Here is a 17,500-nt window from a genome sequence, read left to right on the forward strand (position 1 = left end):
TACACTAATATGTAAACATATATTATATTCACACCTGTATATATGCACACACATACATACATACACACATCCATAAACATATGCATTTCTATGCAAGTGTCTGTTCTACAACTCATAGACACACATCTACAGCGAACACGTGTATGAACTCATGCACATATACACACAGATACATAGAAGCACATACAGAAACAAATACATTAGGTCAGGCATACACCCGTATACATACAGAAATTTCCAATTTCACACATATGCATATGCATACAAACACTTGTATGAAACATGCATAAACGAATACATACACACATGCATATATACACACGCACAAACATGCACACACACACACACATATATACCTTTACTGTGCAAGATCTCATAGATATATTAGAAAAGATACCTGTGTACAGACATTTACACAGACACACACAACACACACACACATACAGACACATAACAAACATATAATATATATATATATATATATATATATATATATATATATATATATATATATATATATATATTACATATATATATATATACATATATATATATATAATACAATATATATATACATATATACATATATATACACACACACATATACATATATATACACACATACACATACTATATATAGATTGTGTGTGTCATATATATATATATATATACTGAACCACACTTACACAAAGATCCTACAACTGTACACATGTCTTTACAGATTACAGCATGCACCAACATCAAGTTATGAACACACCACATAGACGTGTGTATACAAACACACACATACACACACCTGCATGCACACACGCATGCACACCCGCACACACACACATCCATACCCCTGTTGAACATACACTCAACATGCATACTTATATACTTGCACAGAAGCACACACACAATGATACTAGAAGAACTCATACCCATGCGCAACATATTGTGTGTATGTGTGTGTGTGTGTGTGTGTGTGTGTGTGTGTGTGTGTGTGTGACCATGCACAGACATTTATGGAACATACACCCAACATGTACTCTCATACACTGATGCAAAAACATGCACCACACAGCAGAAGAGGAATCATGCAGAAGGTATGCAATAAGGAGACGCTAAAAGACAGATAGAAAATTAGAGTGAAATTACAGCATAGAGAGCTGAAGATATTGAACCAAAGACTCAGTGGGTTGGTTCATAGAGTGGAGGTGTTTCTTCATAGCAGTATGATTGAAGAGGGTACTTTCAGTCAGGAATAACATTAAAATATGGCATGGCTTTCAATACATGCATACGGACATATATAAATGCATAAAGAGAGAGAGAGAGAGAGAGAGATGAGGAGAAAGAGAGAAGAGCAGAAAAGCAGGTACACATGCTCCTCTGTGTGTGTGTGTGTGTGTGTATTATATATATATATATATATCATAATAGATATATATATATATATATATGAATATATATATATATATATATAATATGAATATATATATATATATATATATATATATATATAATATATAGAATATATATATATATATATATATTATATATATATATATATGATATATATATAATATATATATATATATATTCATATATATATGACATACATACGCACATATGTTTAAGTTCTTATAAAAATCAAGTCACTTTCTATTTTCTCTTGTTTCTTTTTTGATGTTTTTCTTTTGGATAATTACATAGTTTATTCCATAAAACTACATTCTCAGCCACTCCCCAGTCACCCCCCCCCTACCTCATCCATTTCTAATCTGTGCTATAACTATGTTATATATGACGACTCCACCACAGAACCTCTAACCAGATGAAACTGCTCTCTAACCACACTGTACATTTAATATATACATACATACAAATACACTGGTACTCCATTGGCTATGACGATGAATGCTCCAGTTGATCTGCTCAATGGAACAGCCTGCTTCTGAAATTAAAGTGCAAGTGGCTGAGTGCTCCACGGACATGTGTACCCATATTGTAGTTCTCAGGGAGATTCAGCTTGACACAGAGTGTGACAAGGCTGGCCCTTTGAAATACAGGTACAACTCTATTTTGCCAGCTGAATGAACTAGAGTAATGTGAAATAAAGTGTCTTGCTCTCGGACACAGTGTGTCGCCAGGAATCGAACTCATGTCCTTATGATCATGAGCTGAATACTCTAACCACTAAGTCATGCACCTTCACAATAAATACATATTTTCTCTTTTACTTGTTTCAGTCATCTGACTGCAGCCATGCTGGAGCATTGCCTTAACGGATTCTGGTTGAAGAAGTTGACTCCAAGACTTATTCTTTGTAAGCCTAGTACTTATTCTATCAGTCTCTTTTGCTGAACTGCTAAGTTTATGGGGGACATGAACACACCAGCATTTGTTGTCAAGTGATGGCGAGGAGAACACATGCATGCACACACACACCACACACACACACACACACACACACACACAAGTATATACATATACGACTGACATCTTCCAGTTTCTGTCTACTAAATCCACTCACAAGGCTTTAGTTGACCCAAGGCCACAGTAGAAGACATTTGCCCAAGGTGCCACGCAGTGGGACTGAACACGGAACCATGTGATTGGGAAGCCTGCTTCTTACCACACACCCACGTCTGCACACACACACACAGAGTAATGTCTGTTGCCACTTTTACATGGCTGTTCTATTTAGAATAAATGTTACTACATGCTAATCCCAGAAAAACATCTTTTCCCACTGGTTAACAACAAACAACCTGTGTCTCTTTATAGGTTGTGTGTCTGGGGTGGACATGTAGTAACATTTATTCTGCATAGAGGAGCCATGAAAAAGTGACAACAGACATTACTATTTAGTACTGTTACTATATGCTATCACGCTTCAGGACCAGTTACTGCAACAGCCTGGGTTTCAAGGGCCCACAGCTTTTTTTAATATTCTCCCAAAGAGTCTGAGGAACTTGCACAAAGTAGATGTAGGGGTTTTTAAATCAAAGCTGGACCTCTTCCTGTCGAGAGTCCCAGATGAACCTACCTCACGGCAAGAGGTGCAAATGAGGGTAGCTATATCAAACTCCATTCTTCACCAAGTGCCACATATTAGAGGAGGCTCTTAGTAATAACAGTGTAGCACAAAACGGCGGTGCATAAGCATGGCTGCAGCTCTGAGCTGAAATGAAAAAAAAAAAATATATATATATATAGGCGCAGGAGTGGCTGTATGGTAAGTAGCTTGCTAACCAACCACATGGTTTCAGGTTCAGTTCCATTGCGTGGCATCTTGGGCAAGTGTCTTCTGCTATAGCCCCGGGCTGACCAATGCCTTGTGAGTGGATTTGGTAGACGGAAACTGAAAGAAGCCTGTCGTATATATGTATATATATATATATATATATATATATATATATATATATATATATATTATATTATATATATATATGTATGTATGTGTGTTGTATGTGTTTGTGTGTCTGTGTTTGTTCCCCTAGCATTGCTTGACAACCGATGCTGGTGTGTTTATGTCCCTGTTACTTAGCGGTTCGGCAAAAGAGACCGGTAGAATAAGTACTGGGCTTACAAAGAATAAGTCCCGGGGTCGATTTGCTCGACTAAAGACGGTGCTCCAGCATGGCCACAGTCAAATGACTGAAACAAGTAAAAGAGTAAAGAGTATATATATATATATATATATATATATATACACAAATACACATACATATACATGCACTGGAAAGCACTCGCTTCTGAACAGCAGTGATGCTGCTACCAGGAAATGTCTTGGTACTTCTGATATACTCTGTATCATCTGTAATGTTCCTGAGCACTTTGATCTAAATTTCGTGTGGCTAAACACACACACACACACACAAATGTGGATCCCATTTTACTTTATGGTAATTGCAATTGTTCAACAAAAGTCATCCAACTCATGCAAACATGAAAAAAAAAAACTGATGTGAAATATAGATAAAGAAGGGAAAATATTACTGGAAAATTTATGATGCGATAAAAAAAAATGACAATCTGATAAAAGGGCATTTCTATCCCATTAGGTATATCTAAGATGATGTGACCCAGATCAGTGAAAATTACAAGCCTCCAATTGTCAGGTTTTTTTCTTTCTCAACTAAAGATGTTAGCTTCTAAATTACGTTAAAGCACGGATAAATTTGCTCTCATATACATAATTAATTATTTTAATTACGTAATTGTGATTGCATAATTTAACTTTCATCATGGTTTTTAAAATTTATTAAACATTAAAGAAATAATTCTATAGTGTATTTTAGTTTTGTTATTTTATTTTTGGTAGTTGATTATTAGATCAAACTGATCAATATCTTATGTTAAATTGAAAATTGTGATCCACTTCAACTTTTATGTCAAATGATAGGAACTGTGAGGAAATAAAAATAGTGAATTGACCAAAGTATTTTGGTGCCAAAAAGTAGCGAGAATTGGTTAGAAGAAGAAATTACATTAAAGAAAAAAAAAAAAAAGAAAGAATTATAATTTGAAACAAATGCATAACAACTGCTGAAGTGGATGACTAAAAATTTAAAATAAACACAAGGCCACACAATCTTCTGTTTTTTGTTTGTTTTTCTTTGGCAAATGTAAACGACAATAATGATGAGAACGGGAAGAAAGAATGGTTGGAACCAATCCAGGGACTTGTTTCATTTGTTTCTTATAAATTGATTCCTAAAGAAAGAAAGACAAAGTTGATTCATGCAGGATTTGAATTTTTTTTTTTTTTTTTTTTTACTTGTTTCAGTCATTTGACTGTGGCCATGCTGGAGCACCGCCTTCAGCCGAGCGAATCGACCCCAAGACTTATTCTTTGTAAGCCCAGTACTTATTCTATCGGTCTCTTTTGCCGAACCGCTAAGTGACGGAGACGTAAACACACCAGCATCGGTTGTCAAGCAATGCTAGGGGGACAAACCCAGACACACAAATATATACACACACATACACACATATATATATATACATATATACACATATACGACAGGCTTCTTTCAGTTTCCGCCTACCAAATCCACTCACAAGGCATTGGTCGGCCCGGGGCTATAGCATAAGACACTTGCCCAAGATGCCACGCAGTGGGACTGAACCCGGAACCATGTCTATCTTTTATTTATTTCTTTCTATCATTAGATGGTGACCATGCTGGAACGCCATCATGAAAGTTTTGGTTGGACAAGTAAGTACTTATTCTGTTAATTTCACTAATTGCCTAGTAGTGATGTTAACTATTACTTTCTCAGATGCAGCATGGAATTTTGTCAGTGAACAGGTCGCGGTCTCAAAGCAGTGAAAATATTTTGGCAAGTTAAATTTAAATGTTGAAGTGAATCTGACAGTTTTGTGTGTTTTAAATGGCTTATAAACACCTTCCATGCTGTAATTTAGAAAAATAAAGATTATTGATATGGACAAAAGCAAGAAACTGGCAGAGTTGTTAGGGAATCAAATATATAAGCACCCCACAAGACTTGTCTGTGTGAATTTCAAACTCCTCTCAAACTTTCAAAAGTCCAAAGTATATGAAATTCTGACACATAGGTGTAGGAGTGACTGTGTGGTAAGTAGCTTGCTAACCAACCACATGGTTCTGGGTTCAGTCCCACTGCGTGGCATCTTGGGCAAGTGTCTTCTGCTATAGCCCCGGGCCGACCAATGCCTTGTGAGTGGATTTGGTAGACGGAAACTGAAAGAAGCCTGTCATATATATGTATATATATGTATATGTGTGTGTGTGGTGTGTTTGTGTGTCTGTGTTTGTCTCCTTAGCATTGCTTGACAACCGATGCTGGTGTGTTTACGTCCCCGTCACTTAGCGGTTCGGCAAAAAGACCGATAGAATAAGTACTGGGCTTACAAAGAATAAGTCCCGGGGTCGATTTGCTCGACTAAAAAAAGGCGGTGCTCCAGCATGGCCGCAGTCAAATGACTGAAACAAGTAAAAGAGTAAAGAGTAAAAAGAGTATGAATCTCAAACTGTATACACAAATATTATTTCAGTTTTACACATACAGACCTACAAGAGATAAAAGGCAAGTCTTGTAGACTGCCTGTTGTACCTTGCAGAACATTTCCCAGCTCTCTAAAGACTGACTAAATCTTGCAAAGACCACCCTTACTTTTGAGTTACCTCTGTGTCAACTCTTACTTTTTAAAATTTTTTTTATTTTTCCAGGACTGAGCACTAACAGGTTGAATTATGTATATGTAGCATAGGTCCTCTCAGAGTTGGCCAGGAAGGGGCAGGGAAAGGAGTACAGGATTACCCAGAAGTAACCTAAATATATCAATGACATAACAGTAGTAAAATTAGCAATGGGAGCCTGGTGTTGCCAATGCGAATGGAACAAACAAAAAAAGAAAAAAGCCATTAACAAATTCGCTTTTGCATCTGGCTTGCAAGATTCCTGAAGTGAATTTGTGTGTTGAAACAAATATTGCTGTGTCTGGAGAGAGTCATAGTGCCTTAATATAACATACTTACTGGTTCAATTTCCATTCATTTATTCATTTATTCCACAAAGCTTTTTTGTCGCTGCTTTTGCAACTGTACCAATGCATTTTGACTCTGACTGCCAGAGTCAAAATCCATTGATACGGTCACAAATGCAGTAATGTTAAAGCTTTCTGTAATAAATAAATGAGTGGAAATTGAACCAGTGAGTGTGTTATATTAAGGCACTATGACTCTCTCCAGACACAACAATATTGATAAATTAACCAATGGAAAAGGATGAAAATTTTAATGAAACAGGAGTGGCTGTGTGGTAAATAGCCTGCTTACCAACCACATGGTTCCGGGTTCAGTCCCACTGCGTGGCACTTTGGGAAAGTGTCTTCTACTATAGCCTCGGGCCAACCAAAGCCTTGTGAGTGGATTTGGTAGACGGAAACTGAAAGAAGCCTGTCGTATATATATATATGGATATGTATGTGTGTGTGTGTGTGTTTGTGTGTCTCTGTTTGTCCCCCCAACATTGCTTGACAACCGATGCTGGTATGTTTACGTCCCCGTTACTTAGCGGTCGGCAAAAGAGACCGATAGAATAAGTACTAGGCTTACAAAGAATAAGACCTGGGGTCGATTTGCTCGACTAAAAGGCGGTGCTCCAGCATGGCTGCAGTCAAATAACTGAAACAAGTAAAAGAGAGAAACATTTGATGATGTAATTAACAGACCAAAACAAGGCAGTCACAGAATTGACCAAAGGAAAGGGATAAACAAGCACACAACCTCATAAAAATAGGATATGATGACATAATGTGTGTGTGTGAGGCTTTATGGTTAGAACATTGGGCTCATAGTCATGAAGTAGTGAGTTCGATTCTTAGCTGGGCTGCATGTTGTATTCTTGAGCAAGAAACTTTATTTCACATCATTCCAGTTCACTCAGCTGTAGAAATGAGTTGTGATGTCACTGGTGCCAAGCTGCATGCATGAGCTATCTGCTGGTCTTGCACAAACAACCTTGCCTGGACTCGTACCTTGCAGGAGAATTTTCTAGGTGCAATCTGAAATATAAGACCTTCTCCACCCTGATGACAGAGGCTCATCTCATCCAATATTAATTATATCCATACAACCACATATTGTGATGAACTAAATCTACCAAACTAAATCAACATTATTATGGAATGCTGAGCTCCCAGAAACACCTGTTGGGCTCATAACACCTTTCTTCCACCCCTTTTAATTTTCTCTGTCATTTGAGTAAGTTGGATCAATTATTATAAATATCTTTTTTATACATAACAATTCATCATCTGAAGGTTTCCACCTTTTGCTTCCTCTTGCTTTGCATGTATACATATATATTTTGGATTTGATGTATTTAATATTTTTTATATATTTGATGTGTCTAATTTGTTTTATCTGCATAATTGCCTCTAAACCCGCTCAGCTTGATCCCTCTTATAGCCGTTCTTTAACCTTGTGGAATCGATCCCCTGTAAAGACATCGATGTCTAAGCTTGTATCTTTTGGGTATTACTAAGTGTCTTCTATATGGAGAACTTCTGAATCTCATCTGTGAACTCTAAATATCTATATGTTGATTTGCTAGCTTCTGCATGCATTTTTTTTCTCTCCTTGTTTCTCTTCGTGTTTCTTTTCTGTGTATCTTTCTGTTGAAGAGTGTAGGCTTGAAACGTAAAAGACTTGTTTTATTTATATTCCTGAGCGCCATACTAATACAATTGTTTGTTTGTATTCCACCTGCCTTCGTCTTTTGTTTATTTTCATAAAGCTTCCCATTATATCTATATCTATATATAACTTGTAATGCTTTTATATTCCACCAATTAAAACAACTATTTTTTTTTTGTTCTTTGAAAAGAACACCTGGTTAATGGAAATCAACCAACTTTGATGCCAGGAATGCAGTATATGAGGATTCCAAAGAAGCATTTCTCAATATTTAGTTATGTGACAGTACTTAACACCTATTTTATGTTGGTATATAACCATGTCAGTTTCAGATAGTACAAATACTATAAGTGTAATTGATATGTTCACAAACATACGACAATAGCAATTACAGTATAACAACTTCATGATAATCTAATCACATCTGTTGAAGATAGTAGAGATATCTTCTGTATCTTGCTAACATGGTTAATAATCATATTTTATAATGACATAATGATGTCAATTTAGCTTAGCATTAACTGACTACTTCATTTCATGATGGCATAATCATGTATCTTATTAAGAAAGGTTAACTAGTATATTTTGTTATATTAATATTCCATGAACAAGGACAGCAGACAATGGAATCGGTGAAGTTTCAAGCAAAAAATACCTTAAAATATTCAATTATATTCCTTTCCGTTTTGAGTTCAAATCTTGCTGGTGTTGACTGTTGCCTTTCCCTCTCAGGTATAGGTGTGGCTGTGTGGATAAGAAGCTTGTGGTCCCAGCCATGTGGTCTTGTGTTCAGGCTCACTACTTGTTACTCTGGCCAAGTGTCTTCTACTGTGACCCTGGGCTGACCAAAAGCCTTGAAAGTGGGTTTGCTACTCAGAAATGTGTGTGGTAAGTAGCTTGCTAACCAACCACATGGTTCCGGGTTCAGTCCCACTGCGTGGCATCTTGGGCAAGTGTCTTCTGCTATAGCCCCGGGCTGACCAATGCCTTGTGAGTGGATTTGGTAGACGGAAACTGAAAGAAGCCTGTCGTATATATGTATATATATATATGTGTGTGTGTGTGTGTATGTATGTGTGCGTGTATGATTGTGTTTGTCCCCCTAGCATTGCTTGACAACCGATGCAGGTGTGTTTACGTCCCTGTAATTTAGCGGTTCGGCAAAAGAGACCGATATAATAAGTCCTGGGGTCGATTTGCTCGACTAAAGGCGGTGCTCCAGCATGGCCACAATCAAATGACTGAAACAAGTAAAAGAGTAAAAGAGTATACGAATGCTTGTATGTGTGTCGCATTGTGCCTCTCTTTGCGTGCCTCTTCATGTGTCTCACTGTGCCTCTCTTTGTGTGCCTCTTCATGTGTCTCATTGAGCATCTCTTTCTATGTCTCATTGTGTGCCCCCTTGTCTTGACATGATGCGATGATTGTAAATGAGCATCACCAGGATACAAACAATGGCATTTGTTTCTTGTCTTCCCTGAAAAAATATGTTTGATCTTGGAAAAGTATTCCTATTCTTGGAAACAGGCAAGGGTTGGTAACAGGAAGGGCATCTGACCATGGAATATCCGCCTCAACAAATTCCCTCTGATCCATGCCAGCATGGGAAAGCGGACACTAAGTGATGAACGAATGAAAATTCTTCTGGAATTTATAAATTAATGTACCAGTTAATTGTTTGGGTGGGGGATATCATACTCAATTTAAGTGTGACCTATTACTCTCTCTTTACTCTTTTACTTGTTTCAGTCATTTGACTGTGGCCATGCTGGAGCTCCGCCTTTAATCGAGCAAATCGACCCCGGGACTTATTCTTTTTGTAAGCCCAGTACTTATTCTATCGGTCTCTTTTGCCGACCCGCTATGTGATGGGGACGTAAACACACCAGCATCGGTTGTCAAGCAATGCTAGGGGGACAAACACACACACAAACACATGCACACACACACATATATATATATATACATATATACGACAGGCTTCTTTCAGTTTCCGTCTACCAAATCCACTCACAAGGCATTGGTCGGCCCGGGGCTATAGCAGAAGATACTTGCCCATGATGCCATGCAGTGGGACTGAACCCGGAACCATGTGGTTGGTAAACAAGCTACTTACCACACAGCCACTCCAGCGCCTATTGTCTAAGAACTTTTTAATGCTTGCAGCCTATGGTACAAATCTTTATTAGGTTATAAACATATTCATTTTAAATATTATAACTACCTCATTCCACTATATCATGTACCTCTCTGTGGTGGGGGTCCCTCAATCTTTAAGAAATAGCAGCCAAATCTCCCCCAGACCAACCACACCTAAGAAAATGTAACAACAAATTGAATAATTGGCCCTGGACAAAAGCAAATGAGTGTCGTGTTTGGAACAGCCTTAATCATAGGTTTGATCCATCCGTGCTGACCTGGGGTTAAACAATAACAACATCAATGTATTTTAAAGATAGATTTATTTTGAACAGATTGCTTCACTGGAGCATTTGTTTTACAGCTGGATGCCCTTAATACCACAAACCACTCAACTGTGAATTAAAGAAAGAAGTAGAGCTTGGCTGTCCTGTAGCAACAGACTTTACAACTGTTTTTAACCCCTGCTGGTTATTGTTGATATCTGCACCCGATGTATATCGCAAGCAGGGGAGTGAACCCTCACTGCCTTCCAGCAATGATGGCACTACCAGACCGTTTACTTTCAGGCTATTGGTGCTCATACTAATTAGAGATTTTCTAACTGGCTACTTTACTTATGATATAACTGTTTTTGATTATAAAGCTATATCTATAATCTCTATGATATAAGAATATAGTTTTCCATTATTTTATGACGATAATATAACTAGACTAGCTTCTGATGATGCAGATGTCTTTTTTTTTATCTCTGGAAAGTGTACTGTATATAATACTGTACACTTCAAATAATATATATATATATGTTAAATAAAAATATATATATACATATATATACAAATATATATATATATATTATATACACCTTACACACACACACATATATATATATATATAGCAATGATTATTTGCCAACCTAATGTGGCAGTCCCCTTTGGGGTGAATGCTACTGTTGTTTAGCCCCAGGAGACATCGTCTCCAGCTGGCTATACAACACACAATCTGTGTCCTTTTTTTTGGATAGGGGAAGTTAGCACCCCCCACCCACCTAGCACAAAGCAGTGTCTGTTGACTGTACAGTTTCAGAATTACATATATATATATATTAATGATATATCGGTTCCATTCTAGCAAAAACTGTCTGATGAACGGCAACGAGAAACTCAGAGTAACAGATTTTGGTGAATTTTCTGCTGCTTTAAATAAAGCATATTACTCTACCACTGGTATTTGAGTACTCTTTTTTCCACCTTGTTTCACATTTATGTGTTTACTCCGGTATATATATATATATATATAATGTACATATATATATATACATACATACATACATACATACATATATATATATATATATATACATACACTTACTTACATACATACATACATACATACATACATACATACATACATACATACATACATACATACATACATACATACATACATACATACATACATACATACATACATACATACATACATACATACATACATACATACATACATACATACATACATACATGCATGCATACATACATATGATTTTGGTAATATTATTTTATGATAGTACAGTTACTTTGTGATAATACAGTTACCTTGGTTTATGATGATTTAGGCATCTTAGTTGATGATGATATAACTGATTTCTTATATAACAATATTGTTTTGAGGTAAAACAATTATGGCATTTTATGATACTAGTTTATGATGCAATAGCTGTCATAGTTTATTGTGATTTAGCATTTTTTTTTAATGATATACTATTACAACATTGTGAAAATACATTTATTTAATTTTATGATGATGATGCTATTTTAGTTTATGATGACATAACTATCTTAGCTTATGATGCTCTAGCTATTTTAGTTTAAGATGATATAACTATATTGACTTATGATACTATAGCTAACATAGTTTATGATAATATAACTGTCTAAGCTTATGATGATTTAAATTTGTATTTTTCTATGACATAGCAATTTTGTTTTATGAAAATACAATTATCCCACAATTTTATGATGATAGTTATCTTAGTTTATGATGATATAGCTATCTTGGTTTATAACGACATAACTATCTTGGCTTATAATGATACATCTATCTTACTTTATGATGGTTTAAGCATTTCAATTCATAACGATATATCAATCTCCAATTGCAATGGTATTTCTGCCAAGAAAGATTTCATGATGGCAGCACCCATTTCCTTATATGGTAATGCAACCATCTCACTTTATGTTGTTATAAATCTGTCTGCATATGTCATCCCTTGTTCTGTTGGGGAGCTCCATAAACATTTTTGCACCATGGTAATATAACTCAGCTAAGTTATAAATTTTCACAGACATTATGCAGGATCTCCAAGCAGCCTGCCTACCAGTCCGATTCCCTGTCTATCTATCTGTCCGTCACAGTCTCTCTCTCTCTTTCTCTCTTTGTCTCTCTCTCTCTCTGTCTCTCTCTCTTTATTATTTTCTTTCTTTCTCATCCAACCCCCTGGCTACTCAAGAATCTCCAGTTATGCTTGTTGTAGGTAGGGATGGATTAATCTTTGTCTGGTAAAGGAATTAGGTTTCTGATTTGTGTTATGGTTCTTTTTATGTCAATTAATAAGGCAAAGTATTGTAAAATATTCTCCAGTGCTGAAATGAAAGAAGCTGTCTCATTGAGTACAAGAAGGAGATTTTGTTGTTGTTGTAGTTAAGTAGCTCTGACCAATCAACTCTATTCAACTTTGTCCTGTCTAGTATATGGGTGGCTAATCAAAGAATCTTCCCCATATGTAATGTTGACTTGAAACGTTAAGAATATATATGCGTGAAGAATATATATATATAATGTGACAGCGTGTGTACTGTTGGTGATTTTTTTCCTCTATCTTCCCTTCTCTGGATCTTTCCTTTTCCTATGTTTCTGAGGAAGAGCTCCGCTCGAAACGTAAAACCCTCCTTCTTCCCTTCCTTCCTGAGCGTCCAATAATACTATATTTGTTCCACGTCCTTGCATTGTTGTGTTTTCTCTTTGTGTTTTCATGTTTGGATTAACTTTATATATATATGTATGTATGTGTGTGAAGAGTAACAATGTGTTTGTGTGTGTAGCTTCAATATATGAGGGTCTAACAGCCAATATCACAGCTCTTAGACTATCCACAAAGATAATTTGTTTCCAGTGATGAAGGTTTGTGTGTAAGAGCAGCTATATTTTCTTGGAAATCCTGATGGCATAAACTTGGTGCAAATGTTTATTAGAAACTCAATGAAAACCATAGCTCAGGTTTTTCTATTAGAATTCTCCCTCCTCTGCATTAGCTGCCATCACCACAGCTTGGAGTTCAACCTTCCCTGATTGACTAGATGCACACCAGGGAACCAAAATAGAAATCCCTTGTGATTAAGTACATATGAGACTAGTATGCCTTGCTGGATGTGTAATGTATGTGTACATGTTTGACAGAGTGCTGGTGCTTTGAGAGAATGTTTGGCATAAGAGGAATTAGATGTTGTGTGCAAGAGAGAAGACTGTACGGGTTCGGTCATGTCATGTGGATGGACGTTGACAGCTCCAAGATAGATGGAGCACTTGGAAGTAGGAAACCCAGGAAGACATGGGATGAAGTGTTGAAGAATTCCTTCAGGATGCTGAACCTTTCAGGTGAGATGACAAAGGATCGAGATGCCTGCACCTTACTGTACTCAAGAACAGCCATACTTTGCAGCAGAAGTGTTAAGACTGGTCCGTCCAGTGGTGTGAAGATTGACCTGCAAGAGTCCTGTGCCAGTGCCATGTAAAAGCACCCAGCACACTCTGTAGGGGGGTTGGCATTAGGAAGGGCATCCAGCCATAGAAACGATGCTGAAACAGACTGGAACCTGGTGCAGCCCCATTGGCTCTGGTCTAACTGTCCAATCCATACCAGCAGTGACTATGAATGTTAAATGATGATGATATATCATGTAATTTGATGAGCATTGGCTCTCCTGAGTTCATACATCATTTGACAGGTTTTGCTTTTCATCCCTCAGAGTCCAAAAACCAACCTAGTCACTAAGCAGGGTTGCCAGCATAGTCTACTGACAGCCTGACCATGCAACAAGGTGTATATGTTACAAGTAGCACACAAGAGTGACCTGACTCACAGACACACATGTTGGGATTCTTTCAGTTTCCATCTTCCAAATACATGTACAGAACTTTGGTCAGCTCGTGGCTATAGTACAAAACAGTTGTTTAAGGTGCTTCGCAGTGGGACTGAACCTGAAACCATGTGAGTGCAAAGCAGACTTCTTGAATAATATATCATCATCATGACAGTAGTAGTAGTAGTAGTAACAATGACAACAACATCTAATTTTCATGTTTACATGGGTCAGATGGAGTCCTTTGTGGCAGATTTTCTGTGGTAGGATGTTCTTTCTGCCACTAACCTTCACCTGTTTCCAGGAAAGATAATATTTCCCCAAGTTCAGATATGTTTCACAGAAAACTAGAATTCGAATGATGCTGCTTGTATGAAGGCAACACTTCCTTACGACTATCGAATGATGTCAAGATAGGGAGACACAAACTTACAGAGACACAGACACACACACACACACACACACACACACACACACACACACACACACACACACACACGTACATGATGGACTTCTTTTGTTTTCTCTTTACGAAATCCACTCACAAGGTTTTGGTTAGCCTGGGACTATGCAGGAAGATGCTTGTCCAGGGTGCCATGTATTGGGATGGAACCTGTAATCATGTGATTGGGAAGCAAATTTCTAAACCACACAGCCATGTCTGTGCCCTATGCACGTGTGAATGTGTTTATACTGGTGTGTACTTGAATGTAATACAAGTATACACATGCACACACACACACACACACATACACACACACACATACACAAATATTACAAGAAAAAATATTCAATCATGCATGAATGTATGTATATATAAACATTATATAAACACATAAGTATTCATATATATGCATATGTGTGTATATGTATATGTGTGTATATACACACATATATAAATGAATGTGTGCATGTATGTGTGTGTGTGTGTGAGAGAGAGTGTGTGTATGCATGTTTATGTGTGTATATGTAAGAATCCCTCAGAATTGCATGTTCAATTCAAAAAAGAAATATATTTTTTTAAAATTTAGAGCAGAATAGCATTTTTTCTTTGAAAAAACAAAAAAAAAAAAGCACGAGAAATAAAGGAACTTGAACAAAAATTTCCTAATTGCTTAAAATGCTGAAACATCAGACAATTATTTTTAATCTATTTCAAATAACACATGATGAGCTAATAAAATTATGCTATAAATTGGATTTGCATTATCCATCTAGCGTATGTAACAATTTATTACTATAGAAATGGGATGCAGCAATATGAGATTAATTCAATAAACTGGATTATAAAAGCAAAACAATAATGCATGCAGTTTAATCAAGCGTATCCAAACCAATAAAGAGACCTCGAAAAATAATGTCTTGACCAGCTAGAAATAATAGCCAAAGCACCTTGAAATTATAATAATAATAATGTCACTTCAGGAAAAAGGAAAAGAATGAAAGATGAGTGTAAACATGGCTGTTGGGTTCAAAATGCTTGCTTTGTTACTTTACTCTTTTACTCTTTTACTTGTTTCAGTCATTTGACTGCAGCCATGCTGGAGCAAATCGACCCCGGGACTTATTCTTTGTGAGCCCAGTATTTATTCTATCGGTCTCTTTGCTGAACTGCTAGGTGATGGGGACGTAAACACACCAGCATCGGTTGTCAAGCAATGGTAGGGGGACAAACACGGACACACAAACATATACTCACACACTTATATATATATACATATATACGATGGGCTTCTTTGAGTTTCCGTCTACCAAATCCACTCACAAGGCTTTGGCCGGACCGAGGCAATAGTAGAAGACACTTGCCCAAGATGCCATACAGTGGGACTGAACCCGGAACCATGTGGTTGGTAAGCAAACTACTTACTACACAGCCACTCCTGCGCCTATATGCCACTCCTGCGCCTATATGCCACTCCTGCGCCTATATGCCACTCCTGCGCCTATATTGTGGTCCTAATTTGTGGTCTTGAGTTCAGTGCCACTGTGTGACACGTTGGGCAAGTGTCTTCTACTATAGCCCTGAGTTGATGAAAGCCTTGTGCCTGGATTTGGTCGATGGAAACTGGGAAAAGCCAGTCATGCTTGTGTCTGTATACATGTGTGTGTGTGTGTGTGTGTGTGTGTGTGTGTGTGTGCTTGCACACGAGTTAGATTAGTCTTCTCCAGTATAGTGTCATGCCATTTCTTGCAATTTTTTGCCATCTCCTTTGTGAAAATCAACTTCCTGAGATAAACTTTGGCAACATCTGTCCATGGTTACCTTCATCTTCGTTTCTTTCCACTTCTTTGTCCACCATCAACTTGGCATTGCTCATAGGAAGAGCAGATCAGTAAAAGAGAAGATCAACGTGATAAATACTTCAGCTAAGTGGAGAAGGGTGCATGTACTGTGTTGGAAGATGGTACGGGACTAAGGAAGTAACAGAGGGCCAGAAAACTGTCATTGTAGGGTGTGCCAGTGTACAGGGACATAAAATTCATAATGGAGAAGAGATGAGAAAGGTTAAAAGTGGAGAGAAAAGAACTGAAGAGTTGAAAGGCATGATCGGACAACTAAACTTGTTTATATGTTTATTGCCATTGACCCACTGGAGTTATTTCTTTAAAGTTCATTTAATTTTTTTATTATTTCATTGTATATAGGTGCAGGTATGGCTGTGGGATTAGGTGCTTGCTTCTTGCTTTTCTTGTACTTTTGACGGCGTTCACCCAGGGCGGGTTGAGCCGGCTTCTTCTCTGGCCCTGACGGCACCACGAACCATGGTGGCCCACACTCGATGGTCCTGTGTGAGGTCACTGGAGATAGCGAGCCATTTGCGGTTCCATAGGATTCATAGAAGAAGTTTCGTGGGAATATTGAATTCATAAGCAGTCCCCAACATCCAGCATGCATATCCCGAGTGATGGGACACCCTGTTTGCCGTGGAGTCTCCACAGATGCAGGAAGCCACCGGTTGCTGATCAGATGCCTCTTGGAATTTTCACCAGGCTGTGGCCCTAATACCACTCGGTGCCAGACCAATCTGCCTTGGGAGGCCCT

This window comes from Octopus sinensis, linkage group LG21, assembly GCF_006345805.1.
Source record: "Octopus sinensis linkage group LG21, ASM634580v1, whole genome shotgun sequence".
NCBI classification, from domain to species: domain Eukaryota; kingdom Metazoa; phylum Mollusca; class Cephalopoda; order Octopoda; family Octopodidae; genus Octopus; species Octopus sinensis.